This window comes from Phoca vitulina, unplaced genomic scaffold, assembly GCF_004348235.1.
Source record: "Phoca vitulina isolate PV1807 unplaced genomic scaffold, GSC_HSeal_1.0 scaffold84, whole genome shotgun sequence".
Taxonomy (NCBI): domain Eukaryota; kingdom Metazoa; phylum Chordata; class Mammalia; order Carnivora; family Phocidae; genus Phoca; species Phoca vitulina.
Window position 1 is genome coordinate 4,509,380 of NW_022589787.1, and position 27,978 is coordinate 4,537,357.

The window sequence follows — 27,978 nt, forward strand, 5'->3', positions numbered from 1 at the left end:
CATTTTTCCAAAGAAGACATACAAATGGCCAACAGATACATGAAAAAGTGCTCAACATCGCTCAGCTCAGGGAAATCCAAATCAAAACCTCAATGAGATACCACCTCACACCAGTCAGGTGGCTAAAATTAACAAGTCAGGAAACGACAGATGTTGGCGGGGATGCAGAGAAAGGGGAACCCTCCTACACTGTTGGTGGTGCAGCCACTCTGGAAAACAGTATGGAGGTTCCTCAAAAAGTTGAGAATAGAGCTACCATATGACCTAGCAATTGCACTACTGGGTATTTACCCTAAAGATACAAATGGAGGGATCCAAAGGGGTACGTGCACCCCGATGTTTATAGCAGCAATGTCCACAATAGCCAAACTGTGGAAAGAGCCAAGATGTCCATGGACAGATGAATGGATAAAGAAGATGTGGTATATATATACAATGGAATATTATGCAGCCATCAAAAGGAATGAAATCTTGCCATGTGCAACGACGTGGATGGAACTGGAGAGTGTTATGCTGAGTGAAATGAGTCAATCAGAGAAAGACATGTATCATATGACCTCACTGATATGAGGAATTCTTAATCTCAGGAAACAAACTGAGGGTTGCTGGGGGGGGGTGGGAGGGATGGGGTGGCTGGGTGATAGACATTGGGGAGGGCATGTGCTATGGTGAGCGCTGTGAATTTTGCAAGACTGTTGAATCACAGATCTGTATCTCTGAAACAAATAATACATTATATGTTAAAAAAAAAAAAGATAGCAGGAGGGGAAGAATGAAGGAGGGGAAATCGGATGGGGAGATGAACCATGAGAAACGATGGACTCTGGAAAACAAACTGAGGGTTCTAGAGGGGATGGGGGTGGGAGCATGGGTTAGTCTGGTGATGGGTATTAAAGAGGGCAGGTTCTGCATGGAGCACTGGGTGTTATACGCAAACAATGAATCATGGAACACTGCATCAAAAACTAATGATGTATGGTGATTAACATAACATAATAATAAAAAAAGAAGAAGAAGAAAAAAAATTAGTAGGGGGACCCTGAGCTTGCCTCATCCCTCAAACACAGGTAGATCAACATCCAACTACTTTGAACAAGCAGGAATATGATCTGAGGATTAAGAAAACAATCTACACAGTTGGAGGGAGAGAACGTAGTAGATGTGAGGTTTGGAGCTGTGAACTGGGGGAGAGGTAAGTCCTGCAGCCTCGAAGGGGAGGGAATCCTTTTCATATAGCAAAGTCAGGGAGAGATCATAGTGGGTAGGGATCTCACAATAAGCCCTGGGGTGCACTGGGGGTGATCATTTCCCTTTCTGGAGTACATTTGGAAGAAGGTATTTTGCCTCTCAAAGGACAAAAGGCCAGCTGGGAGCCATTGAGCAGTAAACAGCAGGGACAGAGGTGTGCACAGATGGCAGAAAACCTCTTAGCAGCTTTTCACTGAGCCACAATAAGCTTAAACCTCTGTGCACCAAGAAGCCTGCTTTTCTGGACAGAACTGAGCATAGAGCAGAGACATGGGCTGTCTGCTGATAACTTGGCTGCTTCTTTTTGCTGTCTGCCACAATAGATTCAAGCCTCTGGGAGATTGCTTTTCTGGGGCAGAAGGGAGTTAGGGACTGAGTTGCACACAGATGGCTCATAACCTGGTTGCAACTTTTCGCTGAGTGTTACAATAAACTCTAACCTATGAGTGCAAACTGTGCAACTGCTTTTCTGGAACAGGACGGTGCTGTGTGAACCACAAGGCTCTCCTCTGTGGGAGGTCCTTGCCAGATCCTTTAAAATTTGGAATTTTGAATCCCAACCACTGGCCAGAGATCTGTGGTACTGGGCACACCAATGGTCCAAGAACAGACAGGTTAAGGGCAGGAAACTGAGGAAAGCCTGGAACACAGGAGATTGTTTGCTTTTCTTTGAGGACCTCCTGAACAGCAGTGACCAGGGGTTCCTCTCCCCAGGGACAAGAGAGTGGGGTGACACCATATTCTTCCTCCTCCACCATCCCTCCTCCCACTGCCCACCAGCAAAGAAGGACTTCAGAGAGAAATACAGTGCCTCCAGTGGAGGCTGGAGTCCCCTACACTAAACCTCAACCCCTTGCACCTGGCAGGAGCATCTATACAAGGGCAAGTCAGCTTGTGAGCTAGCCCAATCAACCTCACCCTCAGAAGACCAACACAGGCCCCCCACATGTACCAAGTCCACTGATTAAAGAATTCTCCAAAACATCAGCTTCTGGTGGAAAAATGAGGCTTGCTCCTGTTTTTTCTTTTTCTTAATTTTTTTAATGTTTTAATTTTTTATATTTCTATTTCTTACTTTTTATTTTTTAGTCTTTTATTTCTTTTTTCTTATTCTCTTTTCTCTATCTTTTTTTGGTATCAGGATTATAATTTTTTGTTCATTTGTTGATTTGTTTGTTTCATTCTCTTATTTTTCAAATCAGACTGTTTATATTTTTTTTCTCTTTTCCTCTTTCCTTACTTTTTTTTCTTTCTTTCCTTCTTATTCTTTAGAAACAGGCTACAGTTGTTTGTTTGTTTGCATTTCTATTCCTTTTCCTTTTCTCTTGTTTTGGATCTTTTTCTTTCCTTTTCTCTTTTCCAGTCTTATCTTAACAAACAAAGCACACCAGTTAAATATCCAAACACCCCCCACTACAAGTGAGGAGCAACTCTGTAGAGGACAACCACTGGGAAAGAGCAGCCAAAATGCAACAACAGAGTGTACACAGTGTACACCAGAAACACTTCCTGAAGTAGTAGTAGTTGTTGTTGTTGTTGTTGTTTTCTTTTTCTTTCTTCCTTTCTTTTCTGGACAATATAATGAGACAGAAAAATTCACCCCGCCCCCCCCAAAACAAAACAAAAACAGAAGGTAGTACTCACTGCCAGGGATTTAATAAATACAGATATAAGCAAGATGTCTGAACTAGAATTTAAAGTAATGATTATAAAGATACTACATGGACTTTTAAAAAAAGCATAGATGACACTAGAGAATCCCTCACTGTAGAGATAAAAGAACTAAAATCAATCTAGTCAGGCCAAAATAAAATGTGTTATTACCAAGATGCAGTCCAAAGTGGAAGTCATAAAAATGAGGATGAACGAATCAGAAGTGCGAATCAGTGATACAGAAGATAAAATTATTGAAAATAAGGAAGCTGAGAAGAAGAGGGAAAGAAAACTATTAGATCACAAAGTTAGGCTTAGGGAACTCAGTGATGCCATAAAGAGAAATGGCATCCATATTATAGGAGTCCAAGAAGATGAGGAGTGAGGGGAAAGGGGACAGAAGGTTTATTTGAACAAATTATAGCTGAGAATTTCCCTAATCTGGAGAAGGAAACAGGCATTCAAGTCCAGGAGGCATAGAGAACCCCCCTCAAAAAAAAAAAAAAAAATAGGTCAACACATCAACATATTATAGTGAAGCTTACAAATTACACAGATAAAGGGAAAATCCTGAAAGCAGCTCAGGAGAAGAGGTCCTTAATTTACAAGGGTAGATATATAAGGCTGGCAGCAGACCTGTCCACAGAGACCTGGCAGGCCAAAATGGACTGGCATGATATATTCAATGTGCTAAATGGGAAAAATATGCAGCCAAGAATACTTTACCCAGCAAGGCTGTCATTCAGAATATAAGGATAGATATAGAGTTTCCAGGACAAACAAAAACTAAAGGAATTCATGAACACTAACATCACACCTGCAAGAAATATTAATGGGGATCCTGTGATCAGAAAGAGAGCTCCAAAGTAATGAAGACCAAAAGGAACAGAGACAATCTAAATACAACTTTACGGCTAATACAATGGCACTAAAATAATAAATATCTTTCAATGATTACTCTGAATGTAAATGGACTAAACGCTCCAATCAAAAGACATAGAATATCAGAATGGATTAAAAAAAAAAAGACCCATTGATGTGCTGCTTACAAGAGGCTCATTTTAGACACAAAGAAACCTCCAGATTGAAAGTGAGGGGATGGAGAACCATTTATCATGCTAATGGACATGTAAAAAAATCTGGAGTGGCCATCTTTATATCAGACAAACCAGATTTTAAACCAGAGTGTGATAAGAGATAAAAAAAGGACACTACATCATAATAAAAGGGTCTATCCAACAAGAAGTTCTAACAATTGCAAATATTTATGCCCCTAACTTGGGAGCAACCAAATATATAAACCAATTAATAAAATTAAAGAAAATCATTGATAATAATACAATAATAGTAGGGGACATTAATATCCCACCACAGCAACAGACAGGTCATCGAAGCAGAGAATTACCAAGGAAACAAGGGCTTTGAATGACACACTGGACCAGATAGACTTCACAGATATATTCAGAGCATTTCACCCTAAAGCAACAGAATATACATTCTTCTCAATAGTACATGGAACATTCTCCAGAATAGATCACATACTGGGTCATAAACCAGGTTTCAACTGGTACAAAAAGACTGAGATCATACCATGTATATTTTCAGACCACAATGCTATGAAATTTGGAGTAAACCACAAGAAGAAATTTGGAAGGACCACAAATACATGGAGGTTAAAGAACAACCTACTAAAGAATGAATGGGTCAACCAAGAAATTAAGGAAGAATTTTAAAAATACATGGAAACAAATGAAAATGAAAATGAAAACACAACTGTTCAAAATCTTTGGGATGTAGCAAAGGTGGCCCTAAAAGGGAAGTATATAGCAATACAGGCCTTCCTCAAGAAACCTTATATCTAAAGGAGCTGGAAAAAGAACAGCAAATAAAGTCTAAATCCAGCAGAAGGGAAATGATAAAAGATTAGAGCAGAAATCAATGAAATAGAAAACAAAAGAGCAGAACAGATCAACAAAACTAGAAGCTGATTCTTTGAAAGAATTAATAAAATTGATAAACCCCTGGCCAGACTTATCAAAAAAAAAGTGAAAGGACCCAAATAAATAAAATCATGAATGAAAGAGGAGAGATCACAACCAACAACGAAGAAATACAAACAATTTTAAGAACGTATTATGAGCAACTATATGCCAAAAATTGGGCCATCAGGAAGAAATAGATGCATTTCTAGAGTTGTATAAACCACCAAAACTGAAACAGGATGAAATAGAAAGCCTGAACAGACCCATAACTTGCAAGGAAAGTGAAGCAGTAATCAAAAATCTCCCAACAAACAAGAGCCCAGGGCCAGATGGCTTCCCAGGGGAATTCTACCAAACATTTCAAGAAGAATTAATACCTATTCTTCTGAGGCTGTTTCAAAAAGTAGAAATGTAAGGAAAATTTCCAAACTCTTCCTATGAGGCCAGCATTACCTTGATTCCAAAACCAAAAACCCCATCAAAAAGGAGAATTACAGACCAATATCCCTGATGAACATGGATGCAAAAATTCTCACCAAAATAGCCAACAGGATCCAACAGTACATTAAAAGGATTATTCACCATGACCAAGTGATATTTATTCCTGGGCTGCAAGGGTGGTTCAACATCTACAAATCAATCAGTGTGATACACAATATAAATAAAGGAAAGAACAAGAATCCTTTCATAGATGCAGCAAAGGCACTTGATAAAGTACAGCATGCTTTCTTGATTAAAACTTCACAGACTGCTTGGGAGGACCAGACACGGACTTGAGCCTGCAGAAAGGGGCCTGGAGGTGGCCGCCACCCACTACCTGCTGCTCAACACCAGAGAGGACCTGGCTTGGAACTGTGCCCAGGCCGACCTGCAGGCCGACCACCACTCCTGCCACATCCCGGGCTGCCCAGTCCGGGATCACTCCCAGTTTTGGTGGCACAGGGGGCAGACACAAGCAGGAGCCGGGGTCCACCACTGAGGTGATAGCTGGTGGCATGCACTGCCTGTGCGAGGCTGCGGTTTTCAGAGGGGCGTACTGAGCGGGAGACTGTGTGTCCTGGAGGATTCAGAGAGGAGCAGACTGTGGCTTCTCTCCTCTGGGACAGAGGTCTGGGTGCAGACATTTTCCTTTTTTCTGACCCTCCAAAAAGGCATGTAAGGCTGCCAGAGAACAAAAGCCCAAAAAAGGGTTTCCCCGGAGACCAGCCCCTAGATAGGGGGCAGGGCAACTCCGTCCAAGCAGGACTGACTGAAAAACAAGGCAGCAGGCCCCTCCTCCAGAAGACAAGCTGGAAGAACAAGAGGACAACAACTCCAGGGTCCCCATAAAACTATAAAACCCCAACATCAGGGGAAAATTAGTATATTAAGCTCCTGGTGTTGCCTCACAGCCTGTATATTTCTCAGATAACAACTATTCTCTCTCTCTTAATTCTTTCTCATGCTTCCTGTTTCTTTTTCTTTTTTTTTTTTTTTTACCTGCTTATCATTTCAACCAGATGTTTGATACAACATATTCCATAATAACTTTTTAACTTGAACTTTTTCACACATATACTTTTTTTCTTTTTCTTTTTTATACATATAGATATAAGCTTCAAAGTAGTCCTTTTTCGCTACTCAATACTGCCTTTATATATATATCAGTTTTAATTTCCTTGTATGTCTGGGAAGTACTGTTCTCTAACAAAGAGAACAAAATACACCCTGGAAGAGCTGAAACACTCTACCTTGCCCAAATAGAGGAATTATAGCCACCTTCCCTGCACCCCCCTTTTTTTGTTCTTGTTTTTTTGGGGGGTTTTGTCGGTTTTTTTTGGGGGGGGTGAGGGTTTTCTTTATTTGTTTGTTTGCTTTTTGTACTTTATAAATCTTATTCTTGGGTTTCATTTTGGCTGGGTTTTTTGGTGGTAGTTTCCAATTGCTCCAAACTTTCCCAGGGTGCACCTTGCCTGGATTGTGGTTGATATTTTTGACTGTACATCCCCTCAACCACAATTCAACAGAGTGACTAGGAGGAGGAACTCCCAACAAAGAATAGACCCAGAGACAATGGCCTGTCCTGCAGACAGGATGGACACCGATATAAGCATGATGTCAGAAACAGACTTCAGGGTAACAGTTATGAAGACGATAGCTAGAATGGAGAAATCGATTAATGGCAACACAGAGTCTCTAAGGGCAAAATGAGAGCTGAACTGGCAGAACTTAAAAATGCTATCAATGAGAGCCAATCTAATCTAGATACTCTAACAGCTAGGGTAAATGAGAAAGAAGAATGAATTAGTGATCTAGAAGACAAACTGATAGAAAAGAAGGAAAATGAGGAGGCTTGGGAGAAACAGCTTAAAATCCATGAAAGCAGAATTAAATAAGGGACGCCATGAAATGTTGCAATGTCAGAATTATTGGGATCCCAGAGGGGGTGGAGAGAGAGAGAGGACTAGAACATATATTTGAGCAAATCATAGCTGAGAACTTCCCTAATCTGGGGAATGAAACAAACATTCATGTCTTAGAGGCAGAGAGGACCATCCCCCCAGATCAAGGAGAACAGATCAACACCCCAGCATGTAGTAGTAAAACTCGCAAATCTTAGACCCAAGGAAACCATCTTAAGGGCAGTTAGGGGGAAGAGATTCCTTATGTACAGAGGGAGGAACATCAGAATAACGTCAGACCTATCCACAGAGATCTGGCAAGCCAGAAAGGCCTGGCAAGACATATTCAGGGTACTAAATGAGAAGAACATGCAGCCAAGAATACTTTATCTGGCAAGGCTGTCATTGAGAATGGATGGAGAGATGCAGAGCTTCCAAGACCCGCAGAAACTAAAAGAATATGTGACCACTAAGCCGGCCCTGCAAGAAATATTAAGAGGGGTTCTATAAAAGGAGAAATACCCCAAGAGTGATATACAACAGAAATTTACAGAGACAATCTATAAAAACAGAGTCTTAACAGGCAACATGATGACATTAAATTCACATCTTTCAATAATCACTCTCAACGTGAATGGCCTAAATGCTCCCATAAAATGGCACAGGGTTGCAGATTGGATAAAAAGACAGGACCCATCCATTTGCTGTCTTCAAGAGACTCATTTTGAACCTAAAGATACATCCAGACTGAAAGTGAAGAGATGGAGATCCATCTTCCATGCCAGCGGACCTCAAAAGAAAGCTGGGGTAGCAATTCTTATATCAGACAAATTAGATTTTAAACTAAAGACTATAGTTAGAGACACAGAAGGACACTATATCATTCTCAAAGGGTCTATCCAACAAGAATCTCTAACAATTTAAATATATATGCCGTGAACATGGGAGCAGCCATCTACATAAGTCAACTGTTAACCAAAATAAAGAGTCATATTGATAACAATATGTCAATTGTAGGAGACCTCAGTACTCCACTCTCAGCAACAGACAGATCATCTAAGCAGAAAATCAACAAAGAAACAAGAGCTTTGAATGACACACTGGACCAGATGGACCTCATAGATATATACAGAACATTCCACCTAAAACAACAGAATACTCATTCTTCTTAAGAGCACATGGAACTTTCTCCAGGAAGATACCACATACTGGGTCATGAATCAGGTCTCAACTGATACCAAAAGATTATTCCCTGCATATTCTCAGACTATAATGCTTTAAAACTGGAACTCAATCACAAGAAAAAATTTGGAAGAAATTCAAACACTTGGAAGCTAATGATCACTCACTTAAGAATGTCTGGGTCAACCAGGAAATCAAAGAACTTAAACAATTCATGGAAACCAATGGGAATGAAAACACATCAATCCAAAACCTATGGGATACTGTAAAGGCAGTCCTAAGGGAGAAATACATAGCCATCCAAGCCTCACTCAAAAAAAAAAAAAGAAAAATCCTGAATTCACCAACTACCTTTACACCTTAAAGGACTGGAGAAAAAACAACAAACGATGCCTAAGCCATGCATTAGAAGAGAAATAATTAAGATTAGAGAAGAGATCAATGAATTAGAAACCAGAAATAAGGTAGAGTAGATCAACGAAACTAGAAGTTGGTTCTTTGAAAGAATTAATAAGATCGATAAACCACTGGCCAGACTTATCCAAAAGAAAAGAGAAAGGACCCAAATTAATAAAATTATGAATGAAAGGGGAGAGATCATGACTAACACCAAGGAAATAGAAGCAATTATTAGAAATTGTTATCAACAATTATATGCCAATAAATTAAGCAACTTGGAAGAAATGAATGCCTCCTGGAAACCTATAAACTTCCAAGACTGAAAAAGGAAGAAATTGACAACCTGAATAGACCAATAACCAGTAACGAGATTGAAGAGTGATCAAAAACAAAAAACAAGAGTCCAGTGCCTGATAGATTCCCTGGGGAATTCTACCAAACATTTAAAGAAGAAATAATACCTATTCTACTGAAGCTGTTTCAAAAAATAGAAACAGAAGGAAAGCTTCCAGACTCATTCTATGAAGCCAGCATTACCTTGATCCACAAACCAAAGATCCCATCAAAAAGGAGAATTTCATACCAATATCCCTAATGAATATGGATTCCAAAATTCTCATCAAAATCCTAGCTAATAGGATCCAACAGTACATTAAAAGGATCATCCACCATGACCAAGTGGGATTTATCCCCGGGATGTAAGGGTGGTTCAATATTTGCAAATCAATGTGATAGAACACATTAATAAGAAGAGAGAGAAGAACCATATGGTCCTCTCAATTGATGCAGATAAAGCATCTGACAAAATACAGCATCCTTTCCTGATTAAAACTCTTCAGAGTATAGGGATAGAGGGAACATTGCTCAAGTTCATAAAATCTATCTATGAAAAACCCACAGTGAATATCATCCTCAATGGGGAAAAGCTGAGAGTCTTTCCCTTAAGATCAGGAACACAACAAGGATGCCCACTCTTGCCACTATTGTTCAACATAGTACTAGAAGTCCTAGCAACAGCAATCAGACAACAAAAAGAAATAAAAGGTATTCAAATTGGCAAAGAAGAAGTCAAACTCTCTCTTTTCACAGATGACATGATACTTTATGTGGAAAACCCAAAAGACTCCACCCCCAAATTACTAGAACTCATCCAGCAATTCAGTAATGTGGCAGGATACAAAATCAATGCACAGAAATCAGTTGCTTTCTTATACACTAACAATGTAACTACAGAAAGAGAAAATAGAGAATCGATTCCATTTACAATAGCACCAAAACCCATAAGATACCTCGGAATAAATCTAACCAAAGAGGTAAAGGATCTATACTCTAGGAACTACAAAACACTCATGAAAGAAATTGAAGAAGACACAAAAAGATGGAAAAATATTCAATGTTCATGGATCGGAAGAATAAACATTGTTAAAATGTCTATGCTGCCCAGAGCAATCTATACCTTCAATGCCATCCTGATCAAAATTCCAATGATGGAATTGGAAGATGGAAATTGGAACAAACAATCTTAAAATTTGTATGGAATCATAAAAGACCCCAAATCGCCAAGGAAATGTTGAAAAAGAAAAACAAAGTTGGGGGCATCACATTGCCTGATTTCAAGCTATATTACAAAGCCGTGATCACCAAGACAGCATGGTACTGGCACAAAAACAGACACATAGACCAATGGAACAGAATAGAGAGCCCAGAAATGGATCCTCAACTCTGGTCAACTAATCTTCAACAAAGCAGGAAAGAATATCCAATGGAAAAAAAGACAGTCTCTTCAACAAATGGTGTTGGGAAAATTAGGCAGCCACATGCAGAAGAATGAAACTGGACCATTTCCTTGCACCATACACAAAGATAAACTCAAAATGGATGGAAGACCTAAATGTGAGACAGGAATCTATCAAAATCCTAGAGAACACAGGCAGCAACCTCTGTGACCTTGGCCACAGCAACTTCTTGCTAGACACGTCTCCAAAGGCAAGGGAAACAAAGGCAAAAATGAACTATTGGGACTTCATCAAGATAAAAAGCTTTTGCAGAGCATAGGAAACAGTTGAATAAAATGAAGACAACTGACAGAATGGGAGAACATATTTGCAAATGACATATCAGATAAAGGGCTAGTATCTAAAATCTATAAAGAACTTATCAACTCAACACCCAAAGAATAATCCAATCAAGAAATGGGCAGAAGACATGAACAGACTTTTCTGCAAAGAAGACATACGAATGGCCAACAGACCCATGAAAAGTGCTCAATATCACCCAGCATCAGGGAAATACAAATCAAGACCACAATGAGATACCACCTCACACCAGTTAGAATGGCTAAAATTAACAACTCAGGAAACAACAGATGTTGGCGAGGGTGCATAAAAAGGGGAACCCTCCTACACTGTTGGTGGGAATGCAATCTGGTGCAGCCACTCTGGAAAACAGTATGGAGGTTCCTCAAAAAGTTGAAAATAGAGCTACCCTATGACCCAGCAATTACACTACTGGGTATTTATCCCAAAGATAAAAATGTAGTGATCCAAAGGGGCACCTGTACCTCAATGTTCATAGCAGCAATGTCCACATTATCCAAACTCGGGAAGAGCTCAGATGTCCATCGACAGATGAATGGATAAAGAAGATGTGGTATATATATATATGAAGATTACTCAGCCAACAGAAAGAATGAATACTTATCATTTACATAGAAGTGGTTGGAACTGGAGGGTATTATGCTGAGTGAAATAAGTCAATCAGAGAAAGACAATTATATGGTTTCACTCATATGTGGAATACAAGAAACAGCACAGAGAAATATAGGGGAAGGGAGGGGAAACTGAATGGGAAATCATCAGAGAGGGAAAAAACCATGAGAGACTTTTAATCATAGGAAACAAACTGAGGGTTTTTGGAGGGGAGGGAAGTGGCAGATAGGGTAAGTGGGTGATAGACATTAAGGAGGGCACATGACGTAATGAGCACTGGGTATTATATAAGACTGATGAATCGTTGACCTCTACCTCTGAAACCAATAATACATTATATTTTAAGTAATTGAATTTTAATAAAAAAATGGGGGGAAAATATGAATGAAAAATTTCCCAAATGTAATGAAAAACATCCAAGAAGCTCAGTGAAACCCCAATAAAATAAATTCAAAGAAATCTACACCTAGACCTCTCTAAATCAAATAAAGCTGGATTGGCTATTAATAACCAGTAAAAACAGATTTTAAGACAAAAAAATTTCACTAGAGATATTTTATAATAATTAAAATTGTTGGTCAAGGAGACCTAACAATTTAAGTATATATGCACCTAAAAAGAGAGCCACAAAACACATGGAGGGTAACATGACCAAATTGAAAGGATACTAGACAATTCAATAAGAATAGTCAGAGAGTTCAGTACTTTACTTTCAATAATGGATAAACTAGAGCGAAGATCAACAAAGAAATGAAAGACTTGAACAACACCGTGAAACTAGACCAAATAGACATCTACAGAATGCTCCACCTAATAATAGCAAAGTACACATTTTTCTTAAAAGCACATATGGAGCAGTCTGTAGAGTAGACCATATGTTAGTCTATGAACAAGGCTAATTAAATGTAAAAGGAATGAAATCACACTAAATATCGTCTCTGACCACAATTAAAAATCAATAACTAAAAAAATTGGAGAAATAACACAATATGTGGAAATTGAACAACACAGTCTTCGTATTTTTTAAAAGATTTTATTTATTTATTTGAGAGAATGAGAGCGAGAGAGCATGAGAGGGGGGAGGGCCAGAGGGAGAAGCAAACTCCCTGCTGAGCAGGGAGCCCGATGTGGGACTCGATCCTGGGACTCCATGATCATGAGCTGAGAAAAATATGTGTTATTCAGGAGGCCAGCAACCTGGAGAGAAGATGGGCTCTGGTCCAAAACCCAATTCTGAGATTTCTGCTGGCCCAGAGATTTTTAAGTTTTTATTTTAATTCCAGTTAGTTAACATACAGTGTTATATTAATCTCAGGTGTAGAATATAGTAATTCAACACTTCCATACATCACCCTGTGCCTATCACCACAAGTTCACTCCTCAATCCCAATCACCTATTTAGTCCATCCCCCCACCCACCGCCCCTCTGGTAACCATCAGTTTGTCCTCTATAATTAAGAGTCTGTTTCTTGTTGTGCCTGGTGGCTCATTCAGATAAGCATCTGCCTTCAACCCGGGTCATGATCTCAGGGTCCTGGGATGGAGCCCAGGATCAGGCTCCCTCCTCAGCAGGGAGTCTGCTTCTCCTCTCCCTCTGCCCCCTCCGCTGCTCATGCTCTCTCTCTCTCTCAAATAAATAAATAAAATCTTAAATCTTTTTTTTTAAAGAGTCTGTTTCTTGATTTCCTTCTCTCTCATTTTTTTCCACTTGCTTGTTTGTTTTGTTTCTTAAATTCTACATATGAGTGAAGTCAGATGGTATTTGTCTTTCTCTGACTGACTTATTTCACTTAGTATAATACTCTCTAGCTCCATCCATGTTGTGGCAAAAGGCAAGATTTCATTCTTTTTTTATGGTTGAATGACATACCAGTGTGTGTGTGTGTGTGTGTATCACTTTTTCTTTATACATTCATCAATTGATGGACACAGGCTGCTTCCATATCCTGACTATAGTAAATAATGCTGCTATAAACATAGGGGTGAATGTATCCCTTTGAATTATTGTTCTTGTATTCTTTGGGTAAATATCCAGTAGTACAATTGCTGGATCATAAACTGGTTCTCTTTTTAACTTTCTGAGGAACCTCCATATGGTTTCCAGAGTGGCTGCACCAGTTTGCATTCCTACGAACAGTGAAAGAAGTTCCTTTTCCTCCACATTCTCACCAACACCTATTGTTTCTTGCATTGTTGTTTTTAACCATTCTGACAGGTGTGAGGTGATATCTCATTGTAGTTTTGATTTGCATTTCCCTGATGGTAAGTGATGATGTGCATCTTTTCATGTGTCTGTTGACCAGCTATATGTCTTCGGAATAATGTCTGTTCATGTCTTCTGCCCATATTTTATTTGGATTATTTATTTGGGGGGTATTAAATTTTATAAGTTCTTTATATATTTTATCAGATATGTCATTTGCAAATATCTTCTTCCATTCCAAAAGTTGTCTTTTAGCTTTGTTTATTGTTTCCTTTGTTATGCAGAGGCCTTTTATATTGATGTAGCCTGAATAGTTTATTTTTGCTTTTGTTTCCCTTGCCTCAGGAGACATATCTAGAAAGAAGTTTTTATGACCAATGCCAAAGAAGTTACTGCCTGTGTTCTTTTCTAGGATTTTGATGGTTTCAGGTATCACATTTAGGTCTTTATTCCATTGTGAATTTATTTGGGAGGATGGTGTAAGAAAGTGGTCTAGTTTCATTCTTCTGCGTGTTGTCCAGTTTCCCCAACCCATTTGTTGAAGAGACTGTCTTTTCCCCATTGGATATTCTTTCCTGCCTTCTTGAAGATTAATTGACTATGTAACTGTGGGTTTATTTCTGGGTTTTCTATTCTGTTCTGTTGATCTATGTGTCTATCTTTGTGCCAGTACCTTAATGTTTCAATTACTACAGCTTTGTAATATAACTTGAAATCTGGAATTGTGATGCCTCCAGCCTTACTTTCCTTTTTCAAGGTTGCTTTGGCTATTTTGTGTCTTTTGTGGTTCCATAAAAATTTTAGGATTCTTTGTTCTAGTTCTGTGAAAAATGCTGCTGGTATTTTGATAGGGATTGCATTAAATGTGTGGATTGCCTTGGGTAGTATAGAAATTGTAACAATGTTTGTTCTTCCAATCCATGAGCATGAAATATCTTTCTATTTGTGTCCTCTCCAATTCTTTCATCAGTGTTTTATAGTTTTCATAATACAAGTCTTTCACCTTTAGGTTAGGTTTATTCCTAGGTATCTTATGGTTTTTGGTGCAATTGTAAATGGGACTTATTCCTTGATTTCTCTTTCTGCTGCTTCATTATTGGTGTAAAAAAGTGCAACAGATTTCTGTACATTGATTTTTGTATCCTTCAACTTTACTGAATTTGTCAGTTCTAGTAGTTTTTTGGTGCAGTCTTTTTGGTTTTCTATATATAGAATTATGTCATCTGCACATAGTGAAAGTCTTACTTGTCCTTACTGATTTGGATGCCTTTTATTTATTTTTGTTGTCTGCTATAGTTAGGACTCATAATATTATATTGAATAAAAGTGGTCAGAGTGGACATCCTTATGTTGTTCCTGATCATAAAGGAAAAGCTCTCAGTTTTTCCCCATGAAGGATGATGTTGGCTGTGGATGTTTCATATATGGCCTTCATTGTGTTGGGTTATGCTCCCTCTAACCCTACTTTGTTGAGGGTTTTCTTTTTTTTATCATGAATGGATGCTGTACTTTTTCTGCATCTATTGAAATGATCATATGGTTATCATTTCTCTTATTGACAAGATGTATCACGTTGATTGATCTGCAAATAATCAATTACTCTTGCAACTCAGGAATAAATCTCACTTAATCCTGGTGAAAGATTTTTTTTTTTTTCATGTATTGCGAATTTGGTTTGCTAGTATTTTGTGGAGAGTTTTTGCATCTATGTTCATCATGGATATTGGCCAGTATTTCTCTTTTTTAGTGGTGTCTTTATGTTTTTGGTATCAGGATAATGCTGGCTTCAGAATAAATTTGGAAGTTTTCTTTTCTTTTGGAATAGGTATTAACTCTTCTTTAAATGTTTGGTAGAATTCATATATACAGCCATCTGGCCCTGGACTTTTGTTTGTCGGGAGTTTTGTTTTATTTTTTATTTATTTTTTTAATCACTGACTCAATTTCTTTGCTAGCTATTGGTCTGTTCAAATTTTCTATTTGTTCCTGTTCTGGGTTTGGTGGTTTGTATGTTTCTAGGAATTTATCCATTTCTTCAAGGTTGTCTAATTTGTTGGTATATAGTTTTTCATAATATTCACTTATGATTATTTACATTTCTATGGTGTTAGTTGATATTTCTTTTCTCTCATTTGTGATTTCATTTGAGTCCTTTATATTTTTTTCTTGATAAGTCTGGCTAAAGGTTTATAATTTTTATTGATTTTTCATAGAATCAGCTCTTTTTAGTTTCTATATAATTTATTTCTGCTCTAATCTTCATTATTTCCTTCCTTCTCCTGAATTTAGGTTTTGTTTGTCGTTCTTTTTCTAGCTCCTTTAAGGAGTTTGTTTGATATTTTTCTTGCTTATTGAGGTAGACCTGTATTGCTGTAAACTTCCCTCTTAGAACTGCTTTTGCTTCATCCCAGAAGTTTTGGACTGTTGTGTTTTCATTTTCATTTGTTTCCATGTACTTTTTTATTTCTTCTTTGATTTCCTGGTTGACCCATTCATTGTTTAGTAGTATGTTATTTAATTTCCATGTATTTGTGGTCTTTCCAGGTTTTTCTTATGGTTGATTCTAGTTTCATAGCATTACGGTCAGAAAAGATGCATGGTATGGTTTTGATCTTCTTGAATTTGTTGAGGATTGTTTTGTGGGCTAATATGTGATCTATTCTGGAGAATATTCCATGTGCCCTTGAAAGGAATGTGTATTCTACTGTTTTAGGATGGAATGTTCTGACTATGTCTGTTAAATCCATCTGGTCAAGTGTGTCATTCAAAGTAATTGTTCCTTGCTGATTTTCTCTTTAGATGATCTGCCCATTGATGTAAGTGAGTTGCTAAAGTCCCCTACTATTATTTTATTATTATCGATTAGTTCCTTCATCTTTGTTATTAAATGTTTTATGTATTTGGGTGCTCCCATGTTGGGTGCATAAATATTTACAATTGTTATATCTTCTTGTTAGGTTGTCCCCTTTATTATTATATAGTGTCCTTCTTTGTCTCTTGTTTTTTTTTTTTTTTAAGATTTTATTTATGTATTTGACAGAGAGAGACACAGTGAGAGGGGGAACACAAGCAGAGGGAGTGGGAGAGGGAGAAGCAGGCTTCCCGCTGAGCAGGGAGCCCGATGCAGAGCTCAACCCAGGACCCTGAGATCATGAACTGAGCCGAAGGTGGATGCTTAACGACTGAGCCACCCAGGCGCCCCTTTTGTCTCTTGTTTTTGTTTTAAATTCTACTTTGCCTGATATATGTATTGCTACTCCAGCTTTCTTTTGATATCCATTTACACAATAAATGTTTCTCCATCCTCTCACTTTCAATCTGCAGGTTTCTTTAGATCTAAAATGGGTCTCTTGTAGGCAGTATGTAGATGGGTCTTGTTTTTTTATCCATTCTCTCACCCTATGTCTTTTGATTGGAGCATTTAGTCCATTTACATTCAGAGTAATTACTAAAAGATATGCATTTAGTGCCATTTTGTTACTTGTGGTTATTTCTGAAGAGTTTCTCTTATTCTTTCTTGCCTTTCCCTTTTTCATGGTTTGTTGATTTTCTTTAGTGATATATTTGGATTTCCTTCCATATTTATTAGTGGTTTTTGATTTGTGGTTACCATTAGGTTTGTATATAACCTCTTCTACAAATAGCAGTCTATATTAAGTTGATGGTCATTTAAGTTTGAACCCACTGTTTACTCCTCTCCTCCCCACATTTTAGGTATATGTTATCATATTTTACATCCTTTCATCTTGTGAGTTCCTTGACTGATTTTTTACAGAAATACTCATTTTTATTATTTTTGTGCTTCCTACCTTTATATTCCTACTTTTGGTCTCTCCTTTCCACTCATAGTCCCCTTTAATATTTCTTGCAGGGCTGGTTTTATGGTCATGAACTCCTTTAGTTCTTGTTTGTCTGCGAGCCTATCTCTCCTTCTATTCTGAATGATAGCCTTGCTGGATAGAATAGTATTGACTAAAGACAACTGACAGAATGGGAGAAGATATTTGCAAATGACATATCAGATAAAGGGCTAGTATCCAAAATCTATAAAGAACTTATCAAACTCAACACCCAAAGAACAAATAATCCAATCAAGAAATGGACAGAAAACATGCACAGACATTTTTCCAAAGAAGACATCCAAATGGCCAACAGACCCATGAAAAAGTGCTCAGCATCGCTCAGCATCAGGGAAATCAAAATCAAAACCTCAATGAGATACCACCTCACACCAGTCAGAATGGCTATAATTAACAAGTCAGGAAACAACAGATGTTGGCAGGGATGCGGAGAAAGAGGAACCCTCCTACACTGTTGGTGGGAATGCAAGTGGTGCAACCACTCTGGAAAACAGTATGGAGGTTACTCAAAAAGTTGAACACAGAGGTACCATACAACTCAGCAATTGCACTACTGGGTATTTACCCCAAAGATACAAATGTAGGGATCTGAAGGGGTACGTGTACCCCGATGTTTATAGCAGCAATGTCCACAATAGCCAAACTGTGGGAAGAGCCAAGATGTCCATGGACAGTTGAATGGATAAAGACGATGTGATATATATATATATATATATATATATATATATATATATATATACACACACACACACACAATGGAATATTATGCAGCCATCAAAAGGAATGAGATCATGCCATTTACAACAACGTGGATGGAACTGGAGGGTATTTGCTGAGCGAAATAAGTCAATCAGAGAAAGACATGTATCATATGACCTCACTGATATGAGGAATTCTTAATCTCAGGAAACAAACTGAGGGTTGCTGGGGGGGGGTGGGAGGGATGGGGTGGCTGGGTGATAGACATTGGGGAGGGTATGTGCTATGGTGAGTGCTGTGAATTGTGCAAGACTGTTGAATCTCAGATCTGTACCTCTGAAACAAATAATGCAATATATGTTAAGAAAGAAAAAAAAAGAAGATAGCAGGAGGGGAGGAATGAAGGGGGGGAATCAGAGGGGGAGACGAACCATGAGAGACGATGGACTCTGAAAACCAAACTGAGGGTTCTAGAGGGGAGGTGGGTGGGAGGATGTGTTAGCCTGGTGATGGGTATTAAAGAGGGCACATTCTGCATGGAGCACTGGGTGTTATGTACAAACAATGAATCATGGAACACTACATCAAAAAGTAATGATGTAATGTATGGTGATTAACATAACAATAAAAAATCAAAAAATAAAATAATAAAAAAATGGGTAAAATGCTGGGTATTATACACAAACAATGAATCATGGAACACTACATCAAAAACTAATGATATAATGTATGATGACTAACATAACATAATAAAATAACAATTTAATTAAATAAATAAATAAAAATGGGTAAAGTGTTTTAATAGACATTTCTCCAGAGAAGATACACAAATGGCCACAAGCACATGAAAAGATGCCCAACAATGTTAGCCATTAGCCATCTCATTAACGTAATGTGATACTCTTTTGCACCCCGAAGAAAGGAGATAATCAAAAATATAGAAAATGACAAGTGTTGGTGAGGATGTGGAGAAATTGGAACCCTCATCCAATGCTGTTGGGAATGTAAAATTAAAGGTGCTATGGAGAACAATCTATCAGTTCCTCAAAAAGTTATGCAGAATTGCCATATGACCCAGCAATTCCATTCGTAGGCATATATCCAAGAGAACTGAAGACATATGTCCACACAAAAACTCATACACAAATGTTCAAAGTGGCATCATTCATAATAACCAAAAAGTGGAAAAAACAAAATGTCCATCAGTCAATTAATAGATACACAAATTATGGCATAGCTTAGAAAATGGAATATTATTCAGCCATAAAAAGTAATGAAGTAGTAAACCATCCTGCAACATGGATGAATCTTGAAATCATTATGCTAAGATACAAAAGACCCCATGTGGAATAATTCAATTTATGTGGGATGTCCATAATAGGCAAGTCCATACAGGCAGAAAGTGGAATTATTGGAAGGAGGTGCAATGCAGGGTGTGAGGGGAAATGGTGACTGATAATAGGTGTGGGGTTATTTGAGGGTGAGGAAAATGTCCTGGAAGTGGCAATGGTTACACAACTTTGTGAATATACAAAAGAACACCGAACTATACACATTCAAAGGATGAAATTTATGGTATGTGAATTCTAGATCTCAATAAAAAAAATCAAATCCATTCTCTCTCTCTCTCTCTGTCTCTCCTTATCTCACCTGCTCCCTTTCTCTCTTCCTCTTCCTTCCTCTCCCTCACCTCTCTCTCTCTTGATTTCATTTCTTCGGTGTCATGGAGAATATGGTAATTTTACCCATGGTAAGATTAGTAAGGAAAACAGGCACTTTACTCTAATTGATTCTTAAAAGCCAAGACCTATTTGTTATATTTATTGTCATTCCAAAATAATCACGTGGATATTTACATTCATTTAAGATGAATACTTGATAAAAACTAGGAAGGAACTATCTAGGGATTTAAATGTTTCTATTATCAGGTTAACATTAACTTCATGTAACAATTGCCGTGTGTGTGTGTGTGTGTGTGTGTGTGTGTGTGTATCCTTACAACTCAGGTGACTGCCACCATTCCTTTAGGTCTACTTTGAGGCCATAAGAAAAAGCCTTTCTTTGAGGCAGCGGAGTCTTGAGAAGACCCTCAAAACTAGATCATCTCAGCCCTCACTGACAGGGTAGCCATGTGACTTAATTGAAGATTCAGTTCCTCATCTGTCATTCACAGGCACTCACAGCATGATGCTATGAAACACTCAAACCCTTTGACTAACCCCAAGATCCAAATATACTGTCCCCTCCACAGTTATAACACTTATTTCAAACTAACGCATTGGTCTCCTTGTTAAAATGTAACATTTCACAATATCAGTCTAAGTTTATGTTTTGATAACACAAGAGCTAGAAGACAACCTGGTCAAATCCTCTCAGCCATAAAAGAACAGATCCATTTTATGGGCTGGTGAGTGTCTGAGCTTACTTGGAATAACATTTCTGAACCACCTGCCCAGCATGAAGGGTGCTGCTGACCTACCTCTTGGGACACCATCATCCAGTTGCCAGGCATACACTATGGGTCACCATGGGCCAAATGTTTCTGGTTTTTTTACTGGAATTTCTACAAGGGTCACTTGCTGCCTTGTATTTGCTCAATTTTTTCCATCTGGCTGAAATCTTTAATCTCACCCCCAACCTTTGGAATCATATTCTTTTGTCAAAGTCCATGACAAATGCTGCCTCCTCCAAAAGGCATTTCCTTACCTTTTCAATTGGATGTGATCTCTTCCAACTCTTCCTCTTCCTGTTCCTCCCCTTCTCCTTCTTTTTCCTCCTCCTATTCCATTTCCTTCTCCCCTCCTATTTCTAACTCTTTAATTTTGACAGCAATAACAGTTCGTCTGTCCCTTGATTATGGAAGTTATCATATTTGGCTTTATAACTTGGTACCCTTGTCCTGCCTCTACAATGAACTGTGAGAGTTCTGAAGATCTGTGTCTTAATTAGCTGTGTAGTTCTCATTGCACCTCATGTGAATCAATACAGACCTCCCCTCTATAATGGGAGACCAATGAGAGCACTGAAATAGTTTTTATGTTCACTACACTATACTCAGCCCCTACACCACCACTTGCATTTGTTGTACAAATGCATGAATGGATAACTGAATTAATAAATGAATGATGTAATTGTAATGAATTACTTACCAGAAATCAGAGTACCTGGGAAATATATTAGGAAGCTTTGGAGATGTCTGTCCAGCTCACAATGACCCCCTTCCTCTAAGAACTATACCTCCAGCCCCTCCATTATAAAACATGTGGCCCTTGTCCTGGTCATAATTTCTAGGTTAGAAAAGGAAGCTAATCCAATCTGGGCCAATCAGACTCTTCACCAGGGAATCTGGGATTCAAAATAACTTTTTCCCTCAAAATAAATAAATAAATAAATAACTTTTTCCCTCTGTGTTGCTGAAAGTGAGATTCTACAAATCAGGAAAGTAATGAGATCATCTCTGTTCTGCTGTGAACAGAAAAAAAGATGAGAAAATGGTGCATGGAGAAGCACGAGGCTATGAGAATAGAATGGAGAGTGTTTGGGAATCAGGAGCATGCTCTTTGTCTGGATGCCTTCCTTTTTCCTGAGTCTGCCCTCTGCCCAGGACCAATCATCCCTTGCAGTCTGCCAGTGAGCCAGGTATCCTTCAATAATCTTTATTTTGCTTAAGACTGATCAAGTAAGTTGCTTTATTTGTTCAACAACAGGACACAAAGGGACAGTAAAAACACTAGCAATTTTGAAACCATAATCAGGGAAATAATTACAGAAAAACCTCCAAAACTGAAATATAATCAAATATATTGTGAGAGAACTTAGGGGGACATTCTAAACTAATTATCAAAGAGGAGACCTAGAAAACTGCTGATCAAGGTTATAAATTGTAAGGCCAAAGACATTTTAAAGTTGGCTCACTGATTCTTACAGTTTCCTAATCAATTATCCACGATTCTGAAATCCTAAAGTTCAGATAAAGCAAAAATTTTTATAAGTTTTATGTCAAAATTCAATAAAACCTGACTTGAACTAAAATGAGGCAATTTATGGTTTTAATTTATCCCACCTCGTGTAAGTATTCATGTTTCACTGCAGCAATATTAATGCTTAGATGACAAGGTGCTGGCTCTGAACCTCTTGGGGGTGTTACGTTATATACAATTCAGTACGTACATTGAATTCTCCTTGTAAAATACAAACAAAGATATCAGAATTTTGAAACATATCTGGTAGCAAGAGTTTCCTGTAGGCACTATGGACCTGTGTGTACCAACTGAGCAGACTAGAGTTAATTCTAACATATGTTGTGAGATAAAGATCCTTGCACACTGGGGAACTATCTCTTTGCCAGATGCACATAAATTGTAACCAGGTCCCTTTTCTTTCTTCACTATTGTAGCACCTCTTGCACCTTTAGGTCCCTCAAAGTTCTCCTGTCTCTCACTTAAAGTCTGTGGCAGTAGCCAGCTCTATGTGGATGTGCCCTCATACAGATGTACCCTAACCGAATCTGTCCCTGAATCCACACACCTACTTCCCAACTGTAGCCTTTCTGCTGCTTGACCTTCATGTGTGTATCAGCTGTATACATGTGCAAGTTAGCGTTCCATAAAACTTGAACCAATGGCTAATGGAACCAATAGGTAAAGGCACCCTCTCCCATGCAACCCCATGGACAGACCTGAGACATATTCTATACTTCTTCTCAGACAATCCTATGGGATGAAGCCACCAGTGGCCCACATCAGAGGCCATATGGTGATGCTGTCTTGTTTTGACTTGCTCTCTTCACTACTGTGCTTCCATGTTTCCACAGTGTAGTGGTTATCACATTCACCTGACACTACTCTGCCTCCTTATCCTTCACTTCTCTTCCCTGGAATCATACTTCCCAATGAAAAACCCACACACAAGCCTTCGCCCAGGCTTTGCTCTCTAGAGAACCTAGACTGAGTCAGCCACATCTAAAATTCTCATAATTAAGTTGGAATCTATAAGAATCAATAAGAAGACCTCACACCACTCAGAATGGCTAAAATCAACAAGTCAGGAAATGACAGACGTTGGTGAGGATGAGGAAAAGGGAAATCCTCCTACACTGTTGGTGGGAATGCAAGCTGGTGCAGCCACTCTGCAAAACAGTATGGAGGTTCCTCAAAAAGTTGAAAATAGAGCTACCCTATGACCCAGCAATTGCACTACTGGGTATTTACCCCAAAGATACAGATGTAGGGATCCGAAGGGGCATGTGCACAGCAATGTTTATAGCAGCAATGTCCACAATAGCCAAACTATGGAAAGAGCTTAGATGTCCATCGACAGATGAATGGATAAAGAATATGTGGTATTACATACAATGGAATATTATGCAGCCATCAAAAAAGCCCCAAATCTTGCCATTTGCAACAACGTGGATGGAACTAGAGGATATTATGCTAAGCCAAGTAAGTCAATCAGAGAAAGACAATTATCATATAATCTCACTGATATGCAGAATTTGAGAAACAAGACAGAGGATCATAGGGGAAGAGAGGAAAAAATGAAACAAGACGAGACCAGAAAGGGAGACAAACCATAAGAGACTCTTAATCTCAGGAAACAAACTGAGGGTTGCTGGAGTGGAGGGGGTGGGAGGGATGGGGTGGCTGGGTGATGGACATTGGGGAGGGTATGTGCTATGGTGAGCACTGTGAATTGTGTAAGACTGTTGAATCACAGACCTGTACCCCTGAAACAAATAATACATTATATGTTAATAAAAATAAATTAATTTTAGGGGCGCCTGGGTGGCTCGGTTAAGCGTCTGCCTTCAGCTCAGGTCATGATCCCTGGGTCCTGGGATCAAGCCCCACATTGGGATCACTGCTCAGCGTGGAGCCTGCTTCTCCCTCTCCCTCTGCCTGCTGCTCTCCTTGCTTGTGCTTGCTCTCTCTCTCTCTCTGTGTCATAAAACTTAATTAATTTTAAAAAATAAAGTATCACTAAAGCCTAAAAAAAAAAGAAAAAGAAAAAAATGACAAACCAATAGAGAACATAGCAAAATATGTTAAAAATTCAAAGTACAGATGGTCAGTCACATGTGTACAAGGAAGTACATTGCAGTATCATGGTAATGGCATAAAAATTGAAAACAACTTAATTTTTAATAGGCGTCTCACTGAATTGTATATGGTGTATCCATATACAATAGAGTACTGTGTAGTCATTAAAAGAGAATGAGGTAGGTCCCTACACTGATATGATCACATTTGTACGATACATAAATGGAAAAAAAGAGATGTAGTTCACTATAGACAATGTGACTATAGAAATCAGTGACATAGATATGTAGGTGACTGATAAATAATCTAGATACATAATGTAATATTACAAAATAGGGAAGAATATGGACAACACTGTGAACATTGTTTTTCTCTGAAAAGTAGACAAGATGATATTCACTTTGGAAGTTACATAGTATTCTAATAGCAACTTTTATCTTTTTGATATTTTCTGCATTGTTTAAATTAAAAAAACCTATCGATAATTTAAAAAGAATCGTGCATCCTAGAACCCTATATCTTGTATCTATTAATGTGTGGGGCATTCATACAAGGCACTGGGGAGAGAAAAGTTTAGCAGACAAGGACCACGCCCTTGAGTCTAGCTAGGGCAAGGGGATATTAGGGGACAGAGACACAAACAAATGATTAGAATAACATGTGAGTTCTCGATCTAAGGTGTTTGGAACTCCAGGGGAGGGTATCTGACCATGCCAAATGTTGGCTCTACTCACAATCACCAAAAACTGGAACCAATCCAAATGTCCTTCAATGGGTGAATGGACAAACAAAATGTATCCATACCACGGAAGTCTACTGAGCAACAAAACAAATGAACTGTTGATACACACAGCAACTTGGATGAATCTGAAATTATGCTGTGTAAGAAAAGCCAATCCCAAAGGTTGCAAAAAGTCTGATTACATGTGTTAGACATCGTCTAAAAGACAAAACTGTAGGGATAGAGAACAAATTAGGAGTTGCTGAGATTGAGGCAGGGGGTAACTACAAAGGGTAACACTGAAGTTTTTTGGGGCAATGGAATTGTTCTATATTCCAATTGTAGTGGTGGTTACATAAATTTACATCTTTGTTAAAATTCATAAAATTTTGTACCAAAAGGAAAAGTCAATTTTTCTCTATGATAACTTAAAAAAATAAAATAAGAAAGAAAAAGAGGATGAGAGTTAATGCTGTGTTTAGGTTATGATGTTTAAATGAAGGAATGTGTTAGGGGCGCCTGGGTGGCTCAGTCGTTAAGCGTCTGCCTTCAGCTCAGGTCATGGTCCCAGGGTCCTGGGATCGAGCCCCACATCAGCCTTCCTGCCGAAGGAAGGAAGGAAGGAAGGAAGCCTGCTTCTCCCTCTCCCACTCCCCCTGCTTGTGTTCCCTCTCTCGCTGTGTCTCGCTCTGTCAAATAAATAAATAAAATCTTTAAAAAGAAAAAAATGAAGGAATGTGTTATATGACGCTATGTTTTGTTACAAGGCATGATCTGATGTTATATGACATCACACTGTAATTATGTGATGTCACATTGTACACAGTGTTATATGACACGTTTATCATATGATATCATGCTGTTTTATATAATGTCATGTGTTTCATGATGTACATTGCGTGATGTGACATCGCCTCATGTTATATGACATCATATTGTATTATGCTCAATTTACACAGCACATTGCATTCAAAACAGCAATTCACCAAAAATAAATGGTCACATCTACTGACTGAAGCCCTGGGGAGATCTTGTATCAGTTTTGTTCCTGTTCCCATCAGCAGGGTTACCGTAACTCTAAGGAAACTGTACTCCATTTTTTTTTTTTTTTTGTACTCCATTTCAAACATGCTAATTGAACTTTTCTCCTAGTCAATCTAACTCTTCCATCGTGATGAGTGCAAATATCTGAGTTACGTATTCCAGGATCCCCAGATAAAATCATTTCTTCACAAACCCTAACTGAAAACATAAAATTTAGGGCAAAAAAGAAGCCCCTTGATCACACATGCAACAACCAAACAAAAAGAGAGGTAACATCTTAGTAAAAAGTGTCGACTTCTCAGGCTAAAATAACATGTTTTGCAGTAATCAAGATTTTTTAAAGTCCATATAGTTAAAGATATGACTAAATTTTTAAAGTATTGTTATTTATACAGTGATCACTTGCCAAATGCTAAAAAAATTGCATGCAAACTTCCATATATTTTTTAGTCTTTAAAATGCATGCTATGTTCATTTATAGTGTGATCCCAAATAAAATTAGAAACAAAATATCCCGTAAATACCCAAAAGAATTATCTAATGGAACCCTTCTGCCCACAAAACACCAGTTTTATTGTATTTGTTTAATTACCAGTGGTGACCACCTCTTAAAGTTTTATAATGCTAAAATTACATTATGTCTGCAGTGTAATTCAAAATAATTACATTGCAACAATAATTTCTAGATGTAATACACCAAATAAAATTAAAATTCATGACATTTTTACCAGTCTAGCTTTGGCATTCTTTATTACATCAGGTTTCTATATGGATTGGCTCTCGGTTGTGGATAATGAACACTTGTCAGCTTAGAACCCAGCCCAGGCTGCCTGGAAAATTGGATTTGAGATTATTTAAGGAAATAAATTATGAGAGGTTCTGAACACATGATATAAAGCTGGACACCCAGTCAAAAGCATGTACATCATGTACTATGTGTAAAGACTCTAGCAATGTGTCTTTCTACATATGATAGAAAAGGGAAATTAATCTACAATAAAGATTTCTGATGGTAGCCTAGATCCAAAGCAGCAATGCCATGGTGTGAATAACTGAAACTTGCTCATATTATCCATCATTTTACAAAGAGGCTTTGCTTTCTATAGAAGTTATATTCTTCAAATGTTGCAGTAAATCAAATTTTTATAAAAAGATATTTAACATATCTTAATAGAGCTTCCTTTTGAAGGAAAACCATAAAGCTTTTTGGTTATAAAAAAAAATATTCCTTGAGGATGTCCACTATCACCACTGCTATTCAACATAGTATTGGAAGTCCTAGCCACAGCAATCAGACAACAAAAAGAAATCAAAGGCATCCAAATTGGCAAAGAAGAAGTCAAACTCTCACTCTTTGCAGATGATATGATACTTTATGTGGAAAATCCCAAAGACTCCACCCCAAAACTGCTAGAACTCATGCAGGAATTCAGTAAAGCGGCAGGATATAAAATCAATGCACAGAAGTCAGTGGCATTCCTATACACCAACAACAAGTCAGAAGAAAGAGAAATTAAGGAATTGATCCCATTTACAATTGCACCCAAAACCATAAGATACCTAGGAATAAATCTAACCAAAGAGGCAAAGGATCTGTACTCAGAAAACTATAAAATACTCATGAAAGAAATTGAGGAAGACACAAAGAAATGGAAAAACGTTCCATGCTCATGGATTGGAAGAACAAATATTGTGTAGATGTCAATGCTACCTAAAGCAATCTACACATTCAATGCAATCCCCATCAAAATACCATCCACTTTTTTCAAAGAAATGGAACAAATCATCCTAAAATTTGTATGGAACCAGAAAAGACCCCGCATAGCCAGAGGAATGTTGAAAAAGAAAAGCAAAGCTGGC

At 38.1% G+C, this 27,978-nt stretch overlaps 1 protein-coding gene across 1 annotated transcript in view; it reads right to left on the reverse strand.

Moving 5' to 3' along the window:
- OCA2 (OCA2 melanosomal transmembrane protein) overlaps positions 1-27,978 on the reverse strand; it is a 287,151-nt gene that overhangs the window by 251,942 nt on the left and 7,231 nt on the right. The gene's annotated exons all lie outside the window — the stretch shown is intronic.